Genomic DNA, 25,817 nt, shown 5'->3' on the forward strand with positions numbered 1-25,817 from the left:
GGTTTCTGGAGAACTAACACACTCGGAAATTGGCATCTTTGTCAAAAGCATTGTTGCCTTTTCTCTGTCTGGCAAAACGGGGATGAGCCACTTATGTCTGAAGGACTCGGAGATAACCAGCGCAGTTTCCAATCCATCAGCTGTGGGGACTCATCAGCAAGCTGCCCAATCCGCATGACAGGACAGGCGCCTGTCAGCCAAAATGAAATGTGAGGGATGGAAATAAAACGGGAGCCGTGTTGCATTTTCTCTTGATGCATTTCCTCCCTTCCCCACACAGACAGCAAGCCAGGGGCAGGCTGCTGAGATCAGCCAACGCGGTGGGGTGAAACTGCTGGGCGTGGGGGCACGAGGTAACAGAACCAGAGCTGAGACTAAATCGCTGGAATCAGGAAAGGTAGGTGGGAAGTGTCGATTCTGAGAAATACAGAAAAACCTTTCAGATATCACCTCTGAAAAACATAGATGCCTCTGTTTCAGTTTCCATCCTCTGACCCTGAAGGATGAAGCACAACCACCACCCTCAGCTCATCTCGCTCCTACGCTGCAGACAGCCATGAACATACCTGCCAGCAAACACCTGAACCGGGCACAGGATTTACACACAAAGCATCCAAAGCATCATGAGAAAAGAGGTAAACGTGAGATTAATAACTCCTTGTTACTGTCAGCTGGAAGACTTACACTCTGACTACAGCGATATAAATTAGAGGATTTAGGTACCAAATGCCGACACAGTATAAAGGAAATCAAATAATTAGCGGTGAGAATCTAACCTAAAATATGACTATCAATTTTAGTCTACAGTCTCCTTTTGCTCTCGTATAACTGACCAATGCAATTAATAACTGTCACAAAAGGACATGATTCAGGGAGGGTTTTAGCAGGTATTTCTACACACCCCTACAACAGTCCTGCGCTGTGCCGCAGGTCAGCACAGAGGTGGCTGAACATTTACTAACTAAACCCTGTACATTTATACCAGACTCAAAGAAAAAAAGATCCAAATGGCTGGGAGGGAACAGGATTTCAAATGAAAACTCCAGCTGCAAAGAACCGGAGCTGGAGAGGGAGGAGAGATGAAAGCTTCTATTCAACCCCGCACTCTCCACAAGGAATTCACTACAATTTGTCGAAGCAGCCATGGATATTTTCAGTGCAGCCCATTTAAAACCAAGCTACCTCAAAGCTTGTACATGAACCTCTAGGTTTTGAATAAGAGGTGGGGTAAGGAAAGTAAAAGAACAACAAAATAAAGAAAGTCTTCTTTATGGAAAATTGGTGATACACTTTCAAGCATCCCTGTGTATTTCTCACTATGTTGGAAAATATTAAAAAGGGCCACTTAGAGACTAGGCTTTAGTACAATTCAGAAGCGATGTATTATTTGTTTTTCATCTCATTCTTCTCTTTTATGTCTCCTCTCCTGTGGCTGTAACAGATGCAGGGAGTCCGTCTGACATAGATAGCACCAGATGGCATTAATTTATTTCAAAACTGTTTTCTTTTCTAGAAAGACTTTGTTGATGTCCCTCACAACTTCAGTCAAGCTTACTTCATTAAATCAGCTCTGTGTATTAAAATCTGGTCTCTGGACATAACGGCCCACCACATGGAACTCTTAGATTCAGACTTCGTTTTAATGATTACACAGTCATGGGGCTGGGGCTGCAACGTGATCTTGAACGGTGTTAGGCAGGACTATGGTTGCTGCCAATCTGCTCAGGTTCTACAGAAAACTTACTTTCTTTGGCAGAGGGAGCTTCTGCATCATCCAAAGGGGAAAATAGTGCATTTCTCCACTGCCTTTTCCTGGGCAGCATCCTCTGATTTGTTTTACAGGTTCAATGCTGAGCCAGGGAAGGCCTCCACCAACTGAGTGGGACTGTCACCCTCGTACGGGCATATTTTTGAGAAGATCAGGGACTGCATGTCTTCAAATAACACGAACAGCAACCTTCAAACATGTGATACTCAAATGAAAAGAGCAAATAGGCTAAGACTGTCAGAGATGAACCAGTGAGCAAGTACCTGAGCCCAGGAGGTGGTACCTTGGGGTGGACTGAGCTGATAACACGGGGATGCGCCATCGCAGAAGAGTTTTGCAACTGAGGTTTCAGCTTCAGAAGACATCTCTGGGCTGCAAATGTAGCAGGATAACACAGCAAGGATACCAACAACCAGAAAGGAAACGAACAGCCTTATTGAACCAAACTGTAAATACCAAGAGAGATTAGTGAAGAGATGTATGGTCATCTGGGTGAAAAATTGTATGAAAAATGATCTGAAGTTTTGGCAGCAAAAAGCTGTTGATTAACACTTTTTTCACCATATTTAATCTCAGCTAAATGAAATTTAAAAGAGTTCCATTTTAAACTGAGGTGAGAAAAGGGTGCACTGTAATTTCTCATCAGTCAGTGTCTCTCTCCACTATCTTCTTGGGACCTTTCCACCAGGTGGGGCAGGAACTGGCTGATGGTTTCCTCACTGCAGCTGGTCAAGGACTCAGTCCAAAGTTTGATTCAGGTTCTCAAGAATCTGGTGCCAACCAGCAGGAGCCTGGGACAGACACAGGTTTAGCAAGGCCCATGTTCTTCTGGCAGTACCAAAAGCATTGTCTATACCATAGTCACCCAAACTGCCGCAGCAAGTCCAGCCTAGCTCATCACGGTAACAAGCTCTGCTGATACTGGATTTGATGCCTAGACCCAGCTTCTGGGAATACTTGCAGGGCTATGGCTTCCATCGTTGGTGAACAGGCTCCTCTTATTCTGTGCTTAATTATGTAATGCAAATAAGCACAGCAACTATTGTGTCATCATCCTCTTACAGACTACACGAGTTTATGAAAGATGGTCAATCAAGGGAAATTAAATTTAAAAAATGAAGATAAGTGTTTTTGCTTATGAAACTCCTCAGCCGCAGACATCCGGCAGCAAGCCAGATTAGTGGAAATATCACTCTAAATCTGTCTGTGCCTCTAAGTCACTGTGGCAACGAGGATACTGGGAGAGATGGAGTTGGGACCCGATGCAAATACAAGTGACCGTAGGCTCTGATGACCGCCCTGCACAAAGTTTTAACAGGTACGCTATTGAATCATTGCCAAGCGATCATTCTGTAGTTATTCATTTCTTAAAAATCCGGTGCAATTTGCTCTACAGCAATATCCAAACTGTACATTTGACTCTAGAAGAGAACCCCCCTGTGACTCGAGAGCGCAGCCAGCCCAAAGCAATTATCAGCTTCCCGAAATAGAAGCCAGAAAGGACTGTGCCAGCTGAGATACCAGAAACTCTGAACTGAATCCTACCAGATCCAAATTACTCATGTAGCATGCTGCAAACACTTTGAAGCCAAATGGCAGATTCCCTCTGGCTTATAAAAATTCACTGAAATATACCCCTTGTTAATTTGTTGGCAAAATATTGCAAACTTGACAAGTACCACAGGGCAAAAGTCAAACATTGCATACCATGTGATTTTTGTTAAGATATTAAATTTGCAAGAGAACAGCCTTTCCCATAACCTTAGAGATTAAAAAGATGGTGAATATTTTGCTATAATTGGTCTTATTCCTATTTGTACTGCATTTATGAATAATATTAATTCACACACAATTTAAGCCATATGGTGGAAAGAAAATTAAAAAGTTACAAAAAGAAAATTAGCTGTTGATATGTTTTGCATGTCTGGGAAATTTTTTTATTAGGTTTCAAGTTATAAAGCTTTTTTAGCTTTAAATAAAGGCTAACACAGTTATTTTAAGATTGAAAAGTAATTCTTCATTGTCTCAGCAACAGAATAGCCACTAATATCACTACCAAGTTCAACTGGAGAGAGTGATGTGCTTGCCAAGAGGTACCAGTTCAGCTCTTCACAGAATGGCTGAGGTTGGCAGGGTCTTCTGGGCGTGACCGAGTCTACACTCCCAGCTCCAGCAGCGTCACCCAGAGCAGGTTGCTCAGGACTGTGTCTGGTTGGGTTTTGAGTATCTCCAAGAATGGAGACTCCACAACCTCTCTGAGCAATCTGTGCCAGTGTTTGACATAGGAAAAAAATGTTTTCTTGTCTTCAGATGGAATGTCACGGGTTTTAGCATGTGTCTATTGCCTCTTGTCCTATCAGTGGGCACCACTCAGAGAAGCCCAGCTCCATCTTCATCATTCCCTCCACCTGGTGTTTATCCACATGGATAAGAGCTCCTTGGGTCTCCTCCAGGCTGAGCACTCTCAGCTCTCGCAGCCTCTCCCTGTAAGCAAGATGCTCCAGTCCCTTCATAACAAACTGTCCAAAAAAGGATACCCATGGGCAAAGCAGGTGTTTATGAGCAATACATTTCCAAATCATTATCCGTCTCTCAGCAAAGATCTTTCAAAGAAAGTCAACATCTGAATATAGTCCTGAGCATCCTGTACATCCATGGCCTGATTACTTCTTGACTGAGTCCCTGCCAAGGGTCCCTGCAGGGATTATTATATGTGGTTATACGTATTCCCTCGGTATCTGACTGGGGGTTTATTGACCTTTTGCAGCAGAACTACAACAGCCCGTATAACACGTATGGGCAGCAGCAGAAGTTCACCTGCCCTTGGGGGAACCAGTGCACCTCAGACATTTACCTCCCAGTAAATGCCCAGGAAGCTTACAAATTAAATTTAACTGTATTCTCCTGATTCCTCAAGAGAGGAGTCACCCCGTCACTCTAGATGAACATCAGCAGAAATCTCGGCTGGGTTTGCTTGCTTCCTACATCTACTTAAGGGAAATTTCCTCTTGCTGTTGTCATCCACTGTGTAGCATGAATTGTACTCAAAAGGGCATTTTGGAAAATAGACTCGACCACGTTTAGAGAACTCAATTCTCTTTGTGTTCCTTTAAGTTGAATTAAATGAGACTAATGTGGTTTAAAAGTTCTTGAGCAATACAATTAACATCATTACAACTCAGTAGTTTGCAATATTGACTTCGCAACTGAAATGGAATTGGTTTTCTCGGGACTAATGGGAATTCCTGCATTTCTAACAGGAGACATTTAGCAGAGACATATGCTTTTTAGAAGTTCTCTCTCATTTGTAAATAATGTAAGGTATTTATTCCATGGGTGCAATGCAGCTTTCACCATAGCACAGTTGGTTTTCCTGGTATTTGTCCAACAACGCTTCTCATGGACCCATTTGTGACTTTGCCGAGCTTTCTCTCCGCCTGCTGCTTAAAAGCTCTAGGAGGTTTAATAATAGATAACAACTCATGTAGCACTAAATGCTCAAGCACAAGATTACCCAAGTTAAAAATGACCAGATATCTAAATTCAGAAGAGACAATTCTAAATTTTTTAGCTCATCAGACTGACTTTTCCAAGTATCCATTTTGTCTCACTTTTACCCTAGGGCTTGCCTTTGACTTAGCAGCTGTTCTGTTTTCCCTCTAACTGCCCCATCATAAAACATAACACGCTGCTCGGTTCCAGCCATATTCCAGCTCCCTCTCCTTAGCTGTAGTTATTGTACAGAACTGCTCAGAAGGCTCAGGTGAGACCAAAGTACCTGGTCCTGATGGCTTCTCACACGTCCCTATGCTGTCACAGTGCTGGTCTGATTTGTCGCTTTCTCACCTAAAACAGAGGGTGTGTGCGTGATGCAGCAGAGACAGGAATAATGGGCATAGCTGTATGTCCCTCTTGCTGGGACATACAGGATGACATCTTCAGCCAGGTCGCTTCTGTTTCTGCAGGAGCCGGGTGCTGCCCTACGTCAGACATTGCATGTTCCTGAATAACTGCTGTATCTGTACGTAACGTCGTATATATAATGGTGGCATCCGTCGCACCTGGTGTAAACCAGGAGGGCATAGACAGCCACAGCCAGCTGGTTACCTGAGGCCCCTTAAAGGCACAAAATTCAGGTGACCTGTATGAGACTTTCACTGCAGGAGGAAGAGAACTGCATCCCTGAAATGCCCATTCCTCTCCATGATTAGGAAGGACCCTTGGGGTCCTATGTGATAATGTCTCTTTACAGTCAGAAAAAATCTTGCTGATGGTGACACTGAGCCCCAGGGTGGGAGTCACTTTGTCCTCAAGCAGGCAACTCCACCTGCTCAGATGAACAAAAGGCACCCGCTTCCTCCCTGGGGAAAGACCAGAGGGCAGAACCATTACTGCAGCAGAGTGCTTCATTGAACGTACCCAGGTGGGGACCTTTGATAGGTCCCACCGAGAAGAAATGTCTCCTAAAGGGAATGGGACCCACAGGCAAGCAGGAGCAAGGGCACCTGCACACTAATGAGGCTGAAGTCCCTCACTCTGGGTGTCATTACTGAACATGTTGTAGCAAGGGTGAGGAGCAATGACGAACAGGAAAAGAGCTGACCTCTTTCCAGAGGCTCAGGATCGAGATAATTAGTGAACTCATTACCCCTTTCCTGAACGCAGACATGTTTCCTTTGAATCCTGTACCTTGGTACAAAACAGAGGGCCTTTGGTAAAATCTAATGTCAGTAAATTCAGGATATGTAACAGGAAAAGTTTCTTCACACACTACATGAAATTGCTGCCAGCCCAGGTCACCGCAGTGCAGCTGCTCTTTCGTTTTGTTTTTATAAGGGATAGGTAATTTCCAGCTCCCTCATATATAATTTCCAGTTCTTCAACCATCAGTCACCAGTCACGTTTCAGGGCAACGCTGGTCACCAGCTGCCACAAAGAGAGACTTTCCCCCTAACATGTAATTCTGGTCCTTGTGACTGTAGGGGGGACTCTGGCAGAACTCACAGGCTCTTGATGAAGGGGGTATTGAACAAAACAATAGGAAGCCAGAATCACAATGTTAAATCACTGGAAATCATCACAGTTACAAGGTGTATTTGCTAGGAGTTTTGTTAATATAAATAAACCTTTCAAGGCAATGTGGGCTAATCAGATACTTCTCATAACAGGTGACTGCAGAGCAGCCTAAGTACAGATGATCTAGAGTTTTGCATAAAAGACACAAGAAAAACCTGCTGCTTTACACCATGTCAGAATGAACAAAGGGAGTGCTCAGAAGTTGAGGGTGGCTTTTGCTTTGCATTTTGGGATTCATTAAAAGGACCAGCTGCAAATCTTTGTCAGAATGAATCAGCCCAGATTCACACAGACCCAGTACCCGGACCAAAATGATACCACGACTGTGTGACAAATCCATCTCTGTTATCCTACCTGCCCCACTTCATAAACCAGAAAGCCGTGAATGACAAACACACGTTCTCTTGGGCACTCTCATCTGACTCGCCAGGGTGCAATTAGTGGCTTTCATGTTCTCCTCCCCTTCCCAGAAAGACAGGGGTACCGCCTGGGCCAAAATTCATTAGAAGACCAAGCTTAAATGTATTGTTGGCACTCAGTTCAACCCCATGGGGCGACATTCTGCAACACTATCATTTGCTACACGCCTAGGTTATATCATTTCAATTCAGAATGACCATGCTCTCCACAGAAATCCCTGTGAAAAGGTGGTCAGCAAAAGTAGCCCTTCTCCCTGGAAGATCAGACTGACAGCGGGGATATAACAATGAACTGCAGGACATTTTTCTCATCAGCAGTGACATGAACCAGAAGAAAAGCTTATAAAGAATATTAGAAACTTATTAAATATGTAACATCACTGCCCAGTTTTGGGGTGATTTTTTTAATGGCTCATACAGTACGTTGGTGAAAGATTTTCTTGCACTGAACACTCTGGGCACACGCCTAAGTGGAACCATGGCGCTACTTTTAAGTTTGAAATATGATGTGCTTTAACACATTTGCAAACCTAACTGTTATAGTCCCTGTAGATATTGTCTATAAGAGAAGAACTGAACAGCAAAACGCACGTGTAAGAACTGGTCCATGTGTGCCTGGCCTGGCACCTATGCTGTCCCCAGACAACTCATGGGCAGCTTTAGGGGACAGATGTTGGGTGCAGACCCCAGCCCGTGTCGAGGTGATGGGCCAGCCTGGAAGAGGGGTTACCAGCACGCCCCAGTGAAGCGACGAGACAAACTTCAGCAGTTGAAGATGGTAACCCCAAGGACTGTCGAGTCAGTGTAACTGAAATTTCTTTATAAGCACAAACAAGCTCTTTGTGGACAAATCAGAAAAGGCACATCCTGAGCTTCTTACTCTGAACCTGCTGGTTTAGCACTGGGACTACGTGAGCTGACTACTTTCACCTACGTCTATTAGAAACCAAATCCAAAAATCATAAATATATTGAGGTTCTCAAAGCCTTTTTAGGAGCTCACCTTTCCAATGACTTCACGTGCAACTGAGCTGGTTTGTTTTTTTTTTTTTTTTATCTTTAAATCTACATACAAGGATTAGACATAGAAACGGAATATGCTTATTTTGGAGTCTCTGTATCTTTAATCCAGTGAGAGATTTTGTGTCTTTTTGCCACACCTCCTATAAAGAATGGAGAATAATCAAATCTTTTTTATCACTTTCAATAAAATTACTACATGGAGATACTAGCAAAGCAATTTCCTGCATTTATGCTGCAACACCAAGACCTATATGAATCTGTTGGTCTCTGTTTCAAATATTCATAGTTAAATATGGACCCAAAAGGTAAATGCTCATCCTGTGAGCCTAATGATTCTCTTGGAGAAGTGAAGACTTCCTTAAAGAGCTTCTGCGTAGAGCTGTCAACACAGGATAACTGCATTTCACAGACTACAATTAGGACAGGAAGTGGAAAAAGGTGTCAAGAAAAGTAATGAATAGGGCAATTTATTTCTCCTTTTTCTATCCCCACCTCCATGTTCCTCTTTAGGCTCACATTTCTTCACAAGCAATTCATTCTTGTGATATGTCATTTTAAGAACTGCTCACACTTTTAAAGAACATTTGCAGTGAAAAGAAACCCATGAAATAATACTTCTTCTTTAAAAAGTTACAGCAGAAAATGGAAAGTATTTTACTTTCCTCATGAACTTTTAAGTGATTTTTTTTTCTGTTTCATGGGATGTGAGAGATGTTTTCCCTTTGTCAGTGATAGAAACATCTCCTGCCAACCAAATTATCTCTTTGTTATTAACTAACTCATTAAGAATTCCGACAATTCATGACTTGCAGGGTTTCTTCATAGGGAGCTGAATTCAGTTCCCCATTCATTCATGTCACTGGGATGCAGAATGTGATAGGTGCATTGAGGCTTTGAGGCTAAAGGAAAAGAATTCTGTTGCTGTCAAAAACTGTGCATTAAAGTTTAAGCAACTACCATCAGATTGCTATATCTGTTGGCAAAACACGTACATATATTTCAGACTTTGCAGTTGAATAACACAAGGGCACTGGTCCCATAGCACACTACAGGAGGCTGAAGAAATGTACACTCAATACATGGAGATGAGAGCTTTTAGATATTGAAGTTTTCCATCAATTTAATACCTCAACAGACTTTATCAAGTATTCAGTTGGAAACCACATATTGGGAAGAAGGAACATTATCACACCAAACTTAAGTATGCAATACCACACTACCAGCTTGAAACATTACTGATTACTTAATTTTTTGCTCAGTAAAACTACGTAAAGCTGCACAACAGTAGGTCAGATGATTCAAATTAGATGTTAAAAAATGCTGTTCTCTTAGGCAATTGAAGGCACTGGAGTGTAAAACAAGATCGTATTTGTTTGAACCGGCTAAGAGGGAATTCTGTGATTTTCCATTACGGTGTGTCTCTTCAGACAGAGCTGCTGTCTGCCGCAGCCCGCTCACACACTTTGTCTTCCGTGTGCTCTGGCTCCTGACAGCTCACAATAACTCTCACAGATCAGTTTTTAAAATTTTCATGCATGAAGTAACATAGCTCTAAAGCATTTATTTCTCACCTGCCAGTTAGGCTACATTACATACAACTACAATTATAATTTGGAATTGAGATACCGACACATTAACATTTGTTCTTTTCCATTACAGGGGTAAGCACTTGGACCTTGCTATACCAGAGCCCGTGCCAGGACTTTGCTGATATTCTTTAGTGCTCTGACAAATTAAATGGCCTTGAAGTTTCCTCCTATTGACCATGAATGCCATAAATCTTTTATTATACTCTTAAAAATAAAAGACAAATACCGTGATGCCTTGTTTCTTTCATATTCCGTACATCACCTATGATAAGGGGATTGAAAATTGACTTATGGATCCTAGTTATTTGGAGTAAACCCCTTTGAGGCTATTTTCTGAACATAGAGGCAGTTTCTTATATGTGAACTTCTCCTAGCTCTTGCAGATCAAGGGAAGCAAGGTCTCCTACTGAACACCGTAATTTCCCATTTGTCTGTTTTGTGGTCACTCATTCAAAAACTTCAGGTAATCTTCCAGGTCTTCAGGGTCCCAAGATTACAGAATTTAATGCAAAGCAGAAAAATGGAAAAGCTCAATTAACTGGAAAATCACATACCCCATGGTGCCAGGTGCTGCAAGCCAGTCACAGCTCCACCTTCCTCCTGCCTCTGCAGATCCAAGGGGTGGAGGCTCATGCACAGTCAGGAGCCTAATGGAAAGAAGAAGCTTGAGGGAAATGTATGTATGAAAGTGAAGGAATAAAGAACGGGGATAGAAATCGAAAGGAAAGCTGCAGGGACTATCAGACTAAAGGTCGCTGACAACAATTAAGAAAACCAGGGACTCCCAAAGATGAGAGAAACTGGGAAACGATTCTACAAAGTGCATCAGAGACCTGGGAAGAAGAAACTGGGTAAGTGCACAAGTAAAGAAGATTAAACAAGGACCATGAGAGACTGACCAAGAATCAGTGAGATGCAAGAAGCAAGAGAGAAGGGAAGTGAGGAGACAAGCAGGAAAGGGATGGTAGACATGAGGTGCACAGTGACCTTGGGGTCGCATGAAGGGAGGATGAGAGTCCCCTGGAGTTCCTGAAGTAGACAGAGATAGGAGAACAACTGATGGGGAACCAACCATGCCAGAAGCTCTTTGAGGGTGTTACGTAGCTGTCCTAACAGAGCTAGGATGTACAATGCTCCTCAGATAAATGTCTCATTTCTGTCATTTACTCTGGAGATGTAGCTCTCATACTGTCAGTGCTTCTGGATTTGTATCCCAAATAACTGAGCTCAAAGCGGTTTGGCAGTTGTGAGGTTTAGTTAACTGGGAAGTCATGGTAGCTGACAATAAACCACCCTGAGAAGGAAAGACCTGGAAATCAACTGTCTAAGTAAAAATAGCCAGTGCCAATGTACATCATCCAAATAGCTGGCTCATGGCATCGTTCTGCTATGGCCTGCACCAAAAGCATGCTTCAGACCCAAGAGGGGACCACACTACACCTGGGAGACTTTCTACTGGGAGCCCTTGCAAGCCATCACTGTCTTCATATAATAGTCTGGACATAATTTTTCAAACACAGGCCAAAGCCAATAATTAGCTTAGCGTGTAATTATTTCTTTCAGTAAGTCTGCAGTTCATATTCATCGAGGAATTTATTTCCTGAAGGGCTTCTGAGGGCTTTGCAACTACAGAATGGAATTTGTTAACTGTTAATAACTTCCAAATTAGCTAATTCATTAAGAGTTAAAAATAACTCATCCTTGACAACCGTAATCAACAAGTTATCTGTAAATTCAAAAACAGCAAAGAAAAAAAAAGAATATATACCTCTTTCTCTAGTCCAAGACAGTCAGTGGGGAGGACGATTGTTACTGGTGAGGGTCAGAGATTTCAAAGGACGTCACAGTCTCACTGCTCCACAACCTGTAGGGACCCAGAATGGCTGCTGAGCTCTTTGGTTGCAAACACCCTGTACGCTGCCTTGGCTGAGTACCGCCTTCTCTGAGCTGGAATATCCTTCTGCTTCTGAGGTCTCAAACCCTTCCTCCTAACCTGTCTTTTATTGCAGTTGATCCCTCTCCTCCCTGTTTCTCTAGAGAAGACAGACCACTCCATGCTTCACCACTTCCCACCCACTGGAGATGTCCACCTTAGAGCACGCACCACAGCTTCTTGTGTTGTGACACTCCTGTACACCAGGATTACTTCTGTACTCTCAGAGCTTGCTCACCAGTTAGTTTTGGTTTGGGCTTTTCTTTTTTTGAGCATTGCATGAGGAACTGTTTTAGAGTTCACCTCTTCTCCTGACACAAAACGACAAGACTGACTGATACTTATCAGCTCCCTGGTGAACAATGACACTAGATGATGCCAGAAGCTAAGTGGAAATAAACATACAACTACTGTGAAAATCATTCCCATTTATGAGATCTCTGGATAAATTTGCAGGTCTTGTGGATGCTAGAAAGAAAGTCCTCGCTGTGCACTGGTTCTCTTCTCCTCTATAGATGTCGGTTCTTTCTTCTGCGCTCCGATGACCACTGCGCCCTGCCTGCGCATAAATAGCTTATCTTGAAAGTCGCTTTATTGTACCCTGCATTGCATGGTAAGGCATCTGAACAACAGACAGACCGAGGGAAGCAATTTAACAGAGGGTAGCACCTCTCAGTGGATTTGAAAAGAAGATCACATTCACTTGGTGAAATAAGGAAAGCAAATTGACTGCAGGACTATGGGGGAAATCTCTGAGCGTTGGAAGTCTAATGGGTTTATCCCCAAATATAACCAGAGCAGTTTCAAGGAGCTGCAGCAGCAGAGTGTTCACTAATTAACAGCACAGTCACCGCGTGACTCGCTGCTGAGCACAACCCCTCTGACCTCCACTGTATTTGTGACAAAGTCATAAAAGCTCAAACTCTCAGAAAACTGTGGTTATTTTACAAATGCGTGAAGGAAAAGTATAAAAGAAAACATGAACCATAACCTATCAGGCAACATGTGTTTCAGACGAATTTCCAGTCACTGCGGCCAACTGTAACGTCGTTATGCAGCACGATGTCCCTTTAACACTGCTAGCGACGCGCGCGCCCCGTGATAAAATACTGGAGCTTTATCTCTAAATGCAGACAACACAAAGCACCCTGATAAGAGTAAAGAATTTGTTTACTTCTAATGGATTTCTGCCACTGGAAAGAGAAATAAATGTCCTCTCAATTTTAAATATATATATATACACCTACATTATCTATGGTATTAATCTGAGAAAGCAAAAGCTGTCTAATAAGAAGTTATAACATTTATTTAAACTTCACAACGTACTCAATGACAAAGAGGTACATGCATATTCACAGACCATATACCAACTTCAAGGTTTTTGTAATCAGTTCTATTATTTTGAAATATTATTTGAGGACATTTGTAATCTCTTTGGATCAAAACAAAAGCTGAGTCTTACAACACTGTTACGTACTGTAAGCACAGTAGCTGGGTCAAAACCAAAAGGTTACAGACTTTATGAAGCTTTAACCTTGGTAAAGCAGATACTGGGACGCCTCTCCAAGCCGTATCCAGCAGGATGATCACTTCTTATCTGAGAACTCAATTCAAAAAGCAACCAAATCAGTAGCAAGGCACCTTTAAAGATAAATCTTTGCCAATTATCTGAAATGAGAGTTACCCGCAGAGAGACTTGACAGGTGCTAATCTGCTACATGGAGACCTATAAGAATATATAACGTGAAGATCTATCATCTCCAAGATTACTTTGCTAAACTCAGGAAAGAAATGGCTGCATTGACACAGGAGAGGGAACTGCAGCTAAAAGCCAGGAAAGAAGGGCAAGTAAAGGTTCAGAGAGGCAGGAGCGGAGAGGAACTGGCTGCTGATGGTGGGAAATCCACAGAGTGGAGCAAAATGTGCTTTCTGTGAAGCAAAGCTAAGGGTCCTTTCTACAGCTCGGCGAGACTGGTAGGTCAAAGAAGGTATGGGACTCAAATCTCTGCTTTCACCAAGGCAAAACTCCGTAGAACTTTGGTGTGTTTAATGAGGTGACGCTTACAGCCTTACATAAAGTTTATAGCTTCACATTAGACTGACCCCCCTGCCTTAGATACACACTGTACATAACAGCATATGTAACACAGTGGTTATGGTGGCCACTGAGCACTCAAAATGATTTCCATGGGAGACAATAAAATGAAACAGCCCTCAGTAGGAGAGAACAGAAACCTTAATCAGAGAGGAAAACTTCCATAGCAAGCTACATGGGAAAAAACATTTTAAAGGCCAAAAGAATCAGTAAGGAAATGGGTATGGAGGTGAAGAAAGGATTGAGTGCTCAGCCAAGAATGCCTGTGACATGATGGATTTAACCAAAAAATATCTGAATCTCAAAAACAGGTAGGGCTGAACAACTGGTTATAAAGATTGGTTAAAATGCATCACTCTAAGCTCAGCAGGAGCCGGCTTATATGTCACAGCCAAAGATAACAGAGATGAACTATGTATTAGGGCAGTGAGGTACAGAATCTTACGGGTTGAAAATTGCAGTCATGGTAACAACTTCCATCACAGAAGAGGGTGACAGACCATCAGCAAGGCTGGGGAGTGTGAGGAGAGAAACTAGATTAAAAGAGATGTCTCTGGGAGAAGAAAATTATTATTAACAGGGAACTGTAACTGTTCAGATGTAAAATGTTAACTCTGGGTGCACAGAGTGGAAAGGGCAGTCAGACATGGCCACGTTGTCACTGGCGGAGCTTCTCCAGCAGCTGCAACACTTGCAGGGTCACCTCCTGCAAAGCGTCGGTGGAGAAGGCCAAGAACTCACAGATCTATCTACTGGTCTGTCCCACAGCTCTCACGGACAAACTGGGACACTGTGGCCCTGCTTTTCAAGATGCACAGGGCACAGTTGTAGGCTCGTAACCCAGGACATGGTGCCCCAGGGCCCGGAGGTGACCCCCACTGACAGCAGTGCTCCAGCACAAGCGTTTCGCATGGCAGATGTGAATGTGCCCCCAGTCCCTGCGCATGGCACGGCGTGGGAGCCAGCGGGGAGCATCAGGCAGATTGGTCGTTTGGTGAAAATATGAGACAGGTGTAGATGGAGGTGAGTGAGAGAGGCAGAAGGTGAAGGGGATGTTAAGAAGAAGGAAAAATAGGAAGACTGTTCATGAGAGGTGTCAGCTAGCAGATCTGATCACATTTTCTGGTTTCTCCTTTTTTCAGTAGAAGTTGTTCATACCAAAAAATAAGATTTTGGAACTGAAAATTATTAACATTTGGTCTTTTATTTAAGTAATAAAGTCTGAAAAAGTTTGGGTAAGGATGTTAAGCCATTTTTTCATATTGTACTTTACTCCCTTGGCTTCACTGGACAAGTGAAAAAGGAAAGAGAAAATCAGAAAAGAGAAGAAAAAAGAGGCCCTGGGGGCAGACCCTGTTCAGTGCCCCTGGCAGGCGTGGGGCTGCCCGGCACAACTGGGCACCACATCTGGCAGGGCAGTGCACAGCTGGGGCAGCCTGGGCTGCCGGGGGAGCAGGGAGCACACACAGCACCCCTGGGTGCTTCCCCTCTGCAGGGATGTTCTTGCATGAGGCAGCTGCACCCAAATGTGCTCAGGAGGTTCTTTTGTCCTCCCCTGCTCTGAGCAGACCCTCTGCCCCACAGGGGACAGTCCCAGCACCACCGGAGCAGGTTTTATCTCCTGCTGTGCATGTCCTGCTCCTGTTTATAGACTTTCTGGGAGGATGAGGCTACTGTGCTTGTGTAGCCTGCCCCGCTGCCACCTATCAGCCCCCCGCTTTTGACTCAGTCCTACAAAACACAAAGGGGCAATAGGAGGATCAAAGCTAAAAAAGTCCATACACTTTTGGTGAAATTCAGTGACTGAAGAAGAAAGAGCTCAAAAGTGGTGCCCAGATGGAGGCAAACACAGGAAAAACTCACTCATCATATTGGCAGCTGCCAAAAGGCCAATTATCATGACCCAGGCCAGCTAATCAGTACCTGGGGCTCTGCAAACCAGCTGGGGCTTGTGGTTTCTCTTGCCCAGAGACTGCTAAGGGATGGGTGTTCTCTGGGGACACTGGGGAGCAAAGTGCCAGTAGGTGACCAGGCACCATCTTCTGCAGAACTTGCTGCCCTCGTTTCCTTTATATGTCTGTCGCTCCCTAGCCAGGTGTCTGCAGGATGCACAACACCGTCACATCAGGATTGTTCTCTTTCTTAAAATATTATCAGCCTGTTGATTCAATCACATCCCTTTGAGTCGGGGGTTAGTCAGGCTTTGCCAAAAGAGTAATTTACGTGAACTTTAAACATCTTCCAAAAGAGAAAATCTGGGGAGGAGGAAGAGACAAGCCAGCCCAGTGGACATCTGCCTCTGTGGGCAGGTCCTGGCTGCGGCAGTTCTCTGGCGGGTGCTGAATCGGGAAGCATCTGTGGCCCCGCTTTACCCGTCTTTCAGAGCCTTTCCTAGGGACAACTTGACATTTCGGAGCTTCTGCCCCTCCCCATGACACCGTTCAATGGCAACTGTCACATAAAGGGATTCTACTTAAAATTCAGCTTTAGTAATTGAGTCATGTTGAGAAAACCTCAGGGTGCCTGTAAGATTTAAACTCGGGAAACCGTCAATGTCAGCCCATCAAACTGTTTACAACAAAAACAGTCTACCTCAAATGGCAAATGAATTGTTTTATCTCCTTTGTCAGGGGCTTGCTGCATATAATTTAACACGACAAAGCACAGCACTGGACTTGGAGAATAATAAAAACAGATGGAGCACTTTCTCATTTATGTGACCTTTTTGTTCCTTGACTTGAATCAGGCAGTAAATTAGCTGCACTAAGTAACTAGTGCTCCCTGTACGCACTTGCTCACTTTCCTAAACACATGCAACCTTTCCTGCTAGGCTGTTTAGTTTAATGGTATCTCTCTGACATCAGACAGATGTGACTTGATGCTGACGGTGCTACGTAAACTGTGCTAATGGAACCTCAAGGCAACCTTGAACAACAAAAAGCAACCTTGAACATCAAGCTGACAAATAAAAACTCGGCTCTAGCTGTTACAATTGCAAAGGAAGCCCTGAAAATGCGAGCAGGGTGATCCCAGGCAAGTCTCTTGCTCTGTCTAAACTCCCTGTTGACAAAACAGTTGATGCGGGAAAGGGATGGATGTAAGCAGAGCTGGTAGCGTGGACATCAACGTGATAATCAGTGTTATAGAGAATGAAAATTCTGCTTCTTAGGGGTGATTTGCCATTTGTTACAGCCTGCCAGAATCCTAGACCTTTGCAGTGTTTCCAGGACCCGACGAATTAACACGTTTAGCACTGTGGAAAACATTTCATTTTGACAATACTGAAACAGTGATATTGTTCTCACCGTGTCACTCCAAATGAAAAGTCATTTCTAAACTCAAAACATTTCAACATTTTTGGACTGAAGGGGGACGCTTTGACAGTTTCAGAGAATTCTCAAAAGCTGTTTCCATTTACAGGTAAAGCACTTTCTGATAGTATATTCTTTATATTCTTCCAAATTTTTTCCAAAGAGCTGTAGCTCATAGTGCTACCCATCTGCATAGTGTATACAAAAGCTCTACAACACTTCCACACTTTCATCCAACTGTGCAGCTCTCATTTGAACTTTTTAAATAGATGTACTTAGGAAATGAAACTTTTATAAGTCCTTACTCATTAACTGTGGAAGACTGATCTTCTGTCTTGGCTCAGTTTGGCTCCTTTGTGTGCGATCTGCATGAGCTGGAGTCCGGCTGGCCAGGGCACCGGTTCCCTAATCCAATTACTGCAATCCAATTACCACATTGTGTTCCTCTTCTCCTTGTCATGGACCCCATGACTGCTTCATATAAGATGAAAGACACCCTTTAAACCTTAGCACAAATTAGTTCACATATTAATATTGCCTAGATCTGCCTAGATCCCTCTGCCTGATTATTGCCCTTGTACCTTTCCCCAAAGGTTTCTGATAAGGGTGAAAGTAAAACACAATTACAGTAAGCGTGTGAATGAAAACTGAGTGATACTGCCACGCTTCAGTTTTTGTGCAGGATGCAGCCTGGGATGCTATAAATAGTGAACATACAGCATCGGAAGGGAAGAAAAAAACTGTTTTGTTTTGGACTGAAAGGAACAGTGTTTAGGCCATCAGATTACAGCAGCAGAATGTCCAGGACAAGTTACTATTACCAAATTCCACAGAGCAAACAGAGCCTGCTGAACTGCCAGGGACCAAATCATTATCACAACACAACCACCACAACAGCAGGAGCCCTATACCAGCAAAGAAGCATGATGAAGAACTGTGAGCTATAGGAATAACACTGGGAGGTGAGACTCCTCACCTCTGGTCCTTGCAGGAGAAAAGTCATTCTTTGACAGACCACCAAGAGGAGTTTTCTTGGGTGTACCCACCTCACACAAAATACCATAAAGAGAACCATAAGATTCTCTAGAAACTATTGATGAAGGAACCCAACACCTGGTGTGTCCTTTATGCCATCCTGCTCCACTCCAGTGTCCCTTTCTCATGAGCAAAGCACTGGAGCTGCAGTGCCATGGAGTGCCCGTGAGTCCTTCAGGCTGGTCACAGAATCACAGAATCAACTAGGTTGGAAAGGACCTTGAAGATCATCTAGTCCAACCATTAACCTAACACTGCCAGTTCCCATCTACACCATATCTCTCAGCGCTATGTTGACCCTACTCTTAAACACCTCCAGGGATGGGGACTCCACCACCTCCCTGGGCAATCCATTCCACTGCCTAATAACCCGTTCTGTAAAGAAATACTTCCTGACATCTAGTCTAAACCTTCCCTGGTGCAACTTGAGGCCATTCCCTCTTGTCCTATCGCTTGTTACTTCATTAAAGAGACTCATCCCCCCTTTCTGCAACCTCCTTTCAGGTAGCTATAGAGGGCGATGAGGTCTCCCCTCAGCCTCCTCTTCTCCAGACTAAACAACCCCAGTTCCCTCAGCCGCTCCCCATCAGACCTGTGCTCCAGACCCTTCACCAGCTTCGTTGCCCTTCTTTGGACACGCTCGAGTAATTCAATGGCCTTTTTGTAGTGAGGGGCCCAAAACTGAACACAGTAATCGAGGTGCGGCCTCACCAGTGCCGAGTACAGGGGTAAGATCACTTCCCTGTCCCTGCTGGCCACGCTATTTCTGATACAAGCCAGGATGCCATTGGCCTTCTTGGCCACCTGGGCACACTGCTGGCTCCTGTTCAGCCGGCTGTCAATCAACACCCCCAGGTCCCTCTCTGACTGGCAGCTCTCCAGCCACTCCTCCCCAAGCCTGTAGCACTGCTGGGGGTTGTTGTGGCCCAAGGGCAGCACCCGGCATTTGGCCTTATTGAACCTCATACAGTTGGCCTCAGCCCATCGCTCCAGCCTGTCCAGGTCTCTCTGCAGAGCCTCCCTACCCTCGAGCAGATCAACACTCCCACCCAGCTTGGTGTCGTCTGCAAACTTACTGAGGGTGCAGGTGTCCTCGGGTACAGTTCAGTATGTGGCCGACTCATGAGACTTAGAGCAGTCAGACCCCTGGGAGATGACTTACCGTGCAATGGAATCATCACATGAGGAGAAAAATGGGATCTTTGCTTTATTCTGATTATTTTGGTTGATGGGTCAGCCACTGGAGAAAAGCTTTAAATGTCACAGACCTTCTTTGGGTTGCTGGTAAAGATTTAAAGGTTATTGCAACAACTTTTGTAAAGATGTTGTGAGACACAGAATTCATTCTGGACCTGTAAAACTAAGAATTGCCTGATTAACATTTGTTGATTACAATATAACATGATTACAGCTCCTATACAACACTGCAATATATTCCACGAAACAGCAGGAGCCCATAAATGAACACCTGTTAATCAGGAATGACATTCCACCACAAAAAAACCTATACAACTGGGTCCTGATCCAAAGCTTACAGGAACCAAGGGACACAACGCTTTTGTTTTCTATGAGCTTGGGACAAGGTTTCCATTACCTCATAACATCAGCATTTAAATCATGTGCATTTCACGCTGTTCTTTGTAAGTGGTTTTGTTCATTCAGAGCTCTGATACTAACAGCGTAAACATTATTCATTAATAAGACAACAAATGATTTGCCAGCACTGTAGGGATTTCAGTGAATTTTAAATTTTCAAAACAATATCTCTTGGTCTGTAAGAATTACAGTAACAAATTGATTTGCTTTGATTCTGGGTATCCATTCATTTGGTTCCTTCAAATGAAATGAACACCAAGTATTTATTAGTCTAATGGTTTATTTACACCACTTTTCACAAAGGTATAAACAGTACGTGGGAAAGCTCTTATGAGTCTGAACAGGCATTGGGTGAGGCTGGAGCTGTTCGAGGAGGCCAGGGAATTAGCACCTGCTTCTGTACAATGCCAGGAAGACTTGGGCACATTAATTTTTAGGTTCCTTTGAAACGCCATTCCACACTGACTGAAGGGATGCTGCTAGTAACGTTAATGACTCGCTAACAGCAACACATTAGGAAACCTTTCTGACTGTACACCCACTGTCTATGCCCTAAATATGCTGCGCAGTGACAAGAAAAAAGTGCTTCTCACTCAAGCGAAGATAATACTTTGACAGCCAAGAAGAAATGGGACGACCGCCTGCTGCTTGTATTTGCATCCAATCTGCAAGCGGTGGGGGAGACCGGCCAGCAGCGAACGCTCGGTTCACAGCGCTTCACGGCTTTGCTCTAGACAAGAATTGTCTACGTAAGCTAACGAGGTCAAATTCATCCCTGATATAACTTTGCTCACTGCAGCATCTCTGGTTTTGGCCCATTACTGACTTTAATATTTCTCAGTCCCCTATTTCTTCTTTTACTGAGCTCTGCTCTAAGTGGAAGCCAAAACTTGCAGCTGTGTTTTGTTCTAGACTTATGTTGGCCATGGTACAGACTTAGTTGGGCACTGCTGAAATGGTGAACACAAGCAACTGAGTAAAATATGCTTTTTGTCTTAATCTACTGTTGCAGTTTTCCTCACACTGGGCTTATTCCCCATCCTTAGAAACATTCAAGGCCAGGTTGGACGGGGCTCTGAGCAACCTGATCTAGTTGAAGATGTCCTTGCCTATGGCAGAGGGGTTGGACTAGATGACCTTTAAAGGTCACTTCCAACCCAAACCATTCTGTGATTCTATGATTCTATTATATTTTATTCTCAGGGGTTTAATCTGGAGCTGAAACCCATTTTGGAAAAAATAAAGGGGACAGTAAAAAATCTGAATGTATTACAAATCACTGCACTATTCTAGGGAGCAAGAGAAATGAAAAAATATTGTTTTGCATACAACAGCTGGAAGATGTTACGTTTCATCAACCATCTACTCTCAGTATTTTCTTATTGACAATATTATCGGGTTGTTAAAAGAGGAAAAAAGTTCTCAAACACTTCTACGTAATAGCTGGCTACTGAAAAACGTTTTCTGGAAAATCCACAAACATGCAGGTAGGTCTGCGGATGGGAAAGGGTGCAAATGGGGACATTAAATTGAGCCTTATAAAGGCTGGCACTGAATTTGGGTGGTTTTTTTAAGTAAAAGCTAGTTTTTGCCTTTAGCACTATTTTATAAAATATTATTTCAGCAGTGGGGTATGCAGTACAGGATCTCAGAAAGGAAAAAGAAAATAATTAAGATCAAGTCATTCTGTGAGCAGAAGAACACTAATATCTAAGGGTAAGCTCCCAACACACTCCTTCCCATAAGTCAACATTTGATACTTCTCCTCATTGTCAACTTTGGCTGAAATATCCAGAAGATCCAACAGCATTTTCTCAGACATCTCATTTCCTTATGATCTGGGCTGAAAGCAACAGAAAACACAGCAGAGAGCCTCAACTACTCTTGTGCTAGACTTCCCATGACAGGCTGTTGGAAATGCTTTGTACTTGTAATATAATATTAAAATCAATTAAAAAACTCTCTTTCCTTAATTAAGGCCAAACGCATGTGTGAAACTATTTGAAAGATTTTTCAATAATTCAGCTAGAGTGGAAAGATGGAGAGAGAAAATAGCATTTGAAGGTATTTAAAGCACAGCATGATAAGCAGCTAATCTGAATAGAAATGGCAGATGTTTTTCCTCTGTGTCCAACAAGCGTAATTGCCTAAAGATTGGGGAACAAACACTGCGGTGCAGCTGATGGGAACGCGGGAACACGGATGGGCAGATGGCACACTCACCTGACCGTACACTGCATCGGCCTCCAAGCGAGTTCCCTGGTGCTGCTCTCCATCACCTCCTTGCCTGCTCCTCCACGCTGAATATTGGCTCTCGTGGATTTGTGCCCGCTGAGCGTTTCCCGCAGCCATCCCTCCACAGGGAAGTGGAACTCCGTGTGTTTCGATGGAGGTAAGGATGGGCAGGTAAAATCCTTCAGCTCCTGCAATTTAAATTTTCCACCTGTCAGCCAGAAGGAGCAACCAGAGCAGTGCTTGTGCATTTTGGTTTTTGACCCTTCTAGGGACTTGCCAATTAAACTCACAGGAACTGAGTCAGTCATTTGTACCAGCTTCATCCTTTAAGAGCCTACTCCAATTTCTGCTTCATGCTCTGTTTTCTACTAAGAATGAACAGGTGGTTGGGTATTGGAATGGGCTGCCCAGGGCAGGGGGGGAGTCCCCATCCCTGGAGGGGTTGAAGAGTCGGGTTGACCCAGCGCTGAGGGATCTGGTGGGGTTGAGAACGGTCAGTGTGAGGTTCATGGTTGGACTGGAGGAGCTTCAAGGGCTTTTCCAACTGAGGTGATTCTGTGATTCTGAATATCTGTGAGAAAATTCCTACATGTCACCTGTATTTTCAGAAATGCTGTTGCACAAAACAGCTCTACAGCAACAACATGCAGCTCAGATTGTAGTGCCAATATAAATTGATGATGTTAGTCTAATTTAACTAGAAATGAGGTAAACAGGAGAATTTCAAGCACAATACTTCTCTTCCAGAGGACACATTGCCAAGTGGACATTTACACTCCCCCAGAGCCCTGCCACTGATGCCGCTGTGCCCACAGCTCCTGCCCCCCCCCCCCCGGTACGGTGGGTGCTGTCAGAAAGCCCACTCTGCTTCACAACGTTGAATTTCTGTTGCAGCACCAAGGAGACGGATGGCTGATGACAGAAGTTTGGTGAGGAGGCTGGGATACAGCTGAACGGCACCCACTTCATTCTGCCCACAGACCGCAAACATCAGAAAATGTCAATACCTCTTGCAAAACGCCCCCAGAGGTGAAGCTACGTTCAGTTCTGTATGACAGACCCATGATAAAACCGACACAGGAGTCGGGATTGGCAGTTTAGGGAAGGCTGAAGTGTGAGGCGCCCCATACCCCGCAGCCTCCTGCCTGGAACAGGCAGTTTGTTAGAGCTGAGCCCTTTGCAAATCAGCTTCCAGAAATTAAAATATCAGCTGCTACCTGGGATCCTACATGAGAGGCTGTAGTTAAAGAAACACAGTGGGACCAACTAAACAGAAACCAGAATCCAGCTCCCAGAGAACAAGTGAGAAACTTTGCATATTCACCAGCTTTAAAGTGCAAAGGAGCCAGTGGAGAGAGCATTTGGAGTCCATGACCACCAAGAATCAGACCTTTAAAGCCACACACCTCCTGGAAGTACCTACAGCCTTAACATTGCCTGTCTGTTCCCAGGGAAATGATTAACACAAACTCAGACAGCAACTCCCTTATCAACAAATATTAGGTATATGTGTGTATGCGATGGAGACCTCGCCCTTAACAAAGATGCTGCCCTGCCCTGAGCAGGCTGATGAATATTAATGGCCATATGCAATAAACCTCCCCAGGAGCTGAGGAAGCAGTTCCAAAACACAGCATAAGGCTTCCTAAGGAAGATTCACAGACTTTGGCACTTCTTTATCCAGTTCAAACAGGCCAGGCTGCCTCACAGACCTAGACATTCTCAATTTTTTTTAGAAAAGTTGACCCATCTGGACCATGGCTAAAGGCTGTTGCATGGCAAGAGGTGGCTCTGCAGGGGAGGGCTCATCTCCCACTCCCAGCAGACTCCAACCCAACCTGCTCCACCACCTCCCTCTGACACTCTCTGAGGACTCCCAAAGGTGCCAGGAGATAGGTACTTTGGGCTGAACTGCTGAAATTCTAATAAACACACTCTGAACCCCCACTTTGCACATCCGCTGTTTCAGGGAGGGGGGCAGCAGCACTTCATTGGAATTGGTTTGCTCCAGACTCAGAAGCCTTTGTAAACCCAGCTGGAATCGATGGGCAGCTAATGGAAAATGCATTCCCTGTCTGAAAACCAGGCACAGGCTGTCTTAAATTGAACCCCAGCAAAATCCAGGCTAGATTTTATTTCTAGATTCTATCTGATCTGTTAGTCTATAACTTGACTTTTAAAAGATTTATGTGTATTTATTGTATATGTCATTAAAAGCTCATACATAGGAGAGACTTGTTTCAGATTTGCCATTTTGTCCCACCTTTGTGCACAAGTGCATTAAAGTATTGTGTCAATGAAATGAAAATTCAATGAGAGTTTCATTTCAAAAGCAGGAAGCATTTGAAAGCAATAGCTTAGATATTTCTTTGGAGCTCTTGACTTTTGAATCTAAGAACTGTTCTAAATCAATTCAGAGTCCTAAAAAGATCTTATTTTATAACTTATGAGCCCATGTCCCACAGCCCTGAGCTGTTCAGCCTGGGTCGTGCCCATTAATCAAAGATATTTGGTTTATCTATAATCTCAGGTGGTTAAGTTACTGTTGTTCTGGTGATTTGTGCACAAACCATACACGCTCCCAGGACCCCTTGCAAGGCTTCACAATACCATTTACTCAGGATACAGCAACACATAACATGAATCATCAGCCCTGTGTTTAAGCTCTTTATCTGCACTTCCCTTTGCCTATAATGTATGCCACCGACAGCGTCAGTTCTCCAGCTGATGCTAACCTGATTGCACATAAACCTGTTCAAGGCACCCGTAACCCTCTTCTTTTGTGCAATGCAGTGGTTGGCAGCGGACAACGTTTTACACTCTGGGAGGGCAAATGTGAAGACTCCAGAGTTCTGACCTGAGAGAGGTGGCAAAGAAACCCAACACTCCTTCGGTCACTGAAACACAGACCAAAGCACACAAACAATTTTTATTCCTGTGTTATGTCTTGCAGAGATTGATTATTTCAGGCAATGTTGCCCTTAATCTGTAATAAATGCAATTCTATCCCAATGCATCTCTTTGTTCTCTGTGTAATGAAAAGTCATGAAGAAACCTTAAGCCATTTTTGAGATGATCCATTAAAAGCTGACTGAAAATCAAGTGCCTAAAACACTGAAGAATATGATGTGATGAATTGCAATAGCATTTCTAGGGTCATCTGTTTCAAAGTTCTAAGAGGGAAAAAAAAACCCACTCCTACAAAAATAATACATTTTTCTCTGTAGCAAGTGCTCCCAGGCACACCACCCTCACCTACTGCTCCTCTTCATCCTGTGATGCTTAGCACCTTCCAGCTGCACAACGGCCAAGATCGTGCTGGAAAGTTTCAACATGAAAAGGAGAAATAATATTTCTGAGACAGTTTTGATAGGACAAAATAACCCTTTAACGAATTGCTAATTACAAATGTTTGATGCATTGATTGAACTTTTGGATGATCTAGGCTTGTAGTAAGCTGCTGAAATATGATTTATTATTCTTTTTTTTTTCCTTTTTAATTTATTTTGCTCAGACAATCTCTCTGTGGTCATTTTAGAAAAAAAATGGCAACTCCACTTCTATTTCTGTTCTAACGTTTACCCCTTAAGTCCTGAACTTAAAAGTTACTATATAGCACATTGTAAGACATTTAATACTATCTAACAATCTTAACATGTAAGGTTGAATGGAACCTAAAGTGGCCAACTAACTTCTCCCTGTACCTCAGCACAGGATCAAGCAGACTTAGGCTGTCCT

Source organism: Strix uralensis, chromosome 4 (genome assembly GCF_047716275.1).
Source record: "Strix uralensis isolate ZFMK-TIS-50842 chromosome 4, bStrUra1, whole genome shotgun sequence".
Lineage (NCBI taxonomy): Eukaryota > Metazoa > Chordata > Aves > Strigiformes > Strigidae > Strix > Strix uralensis.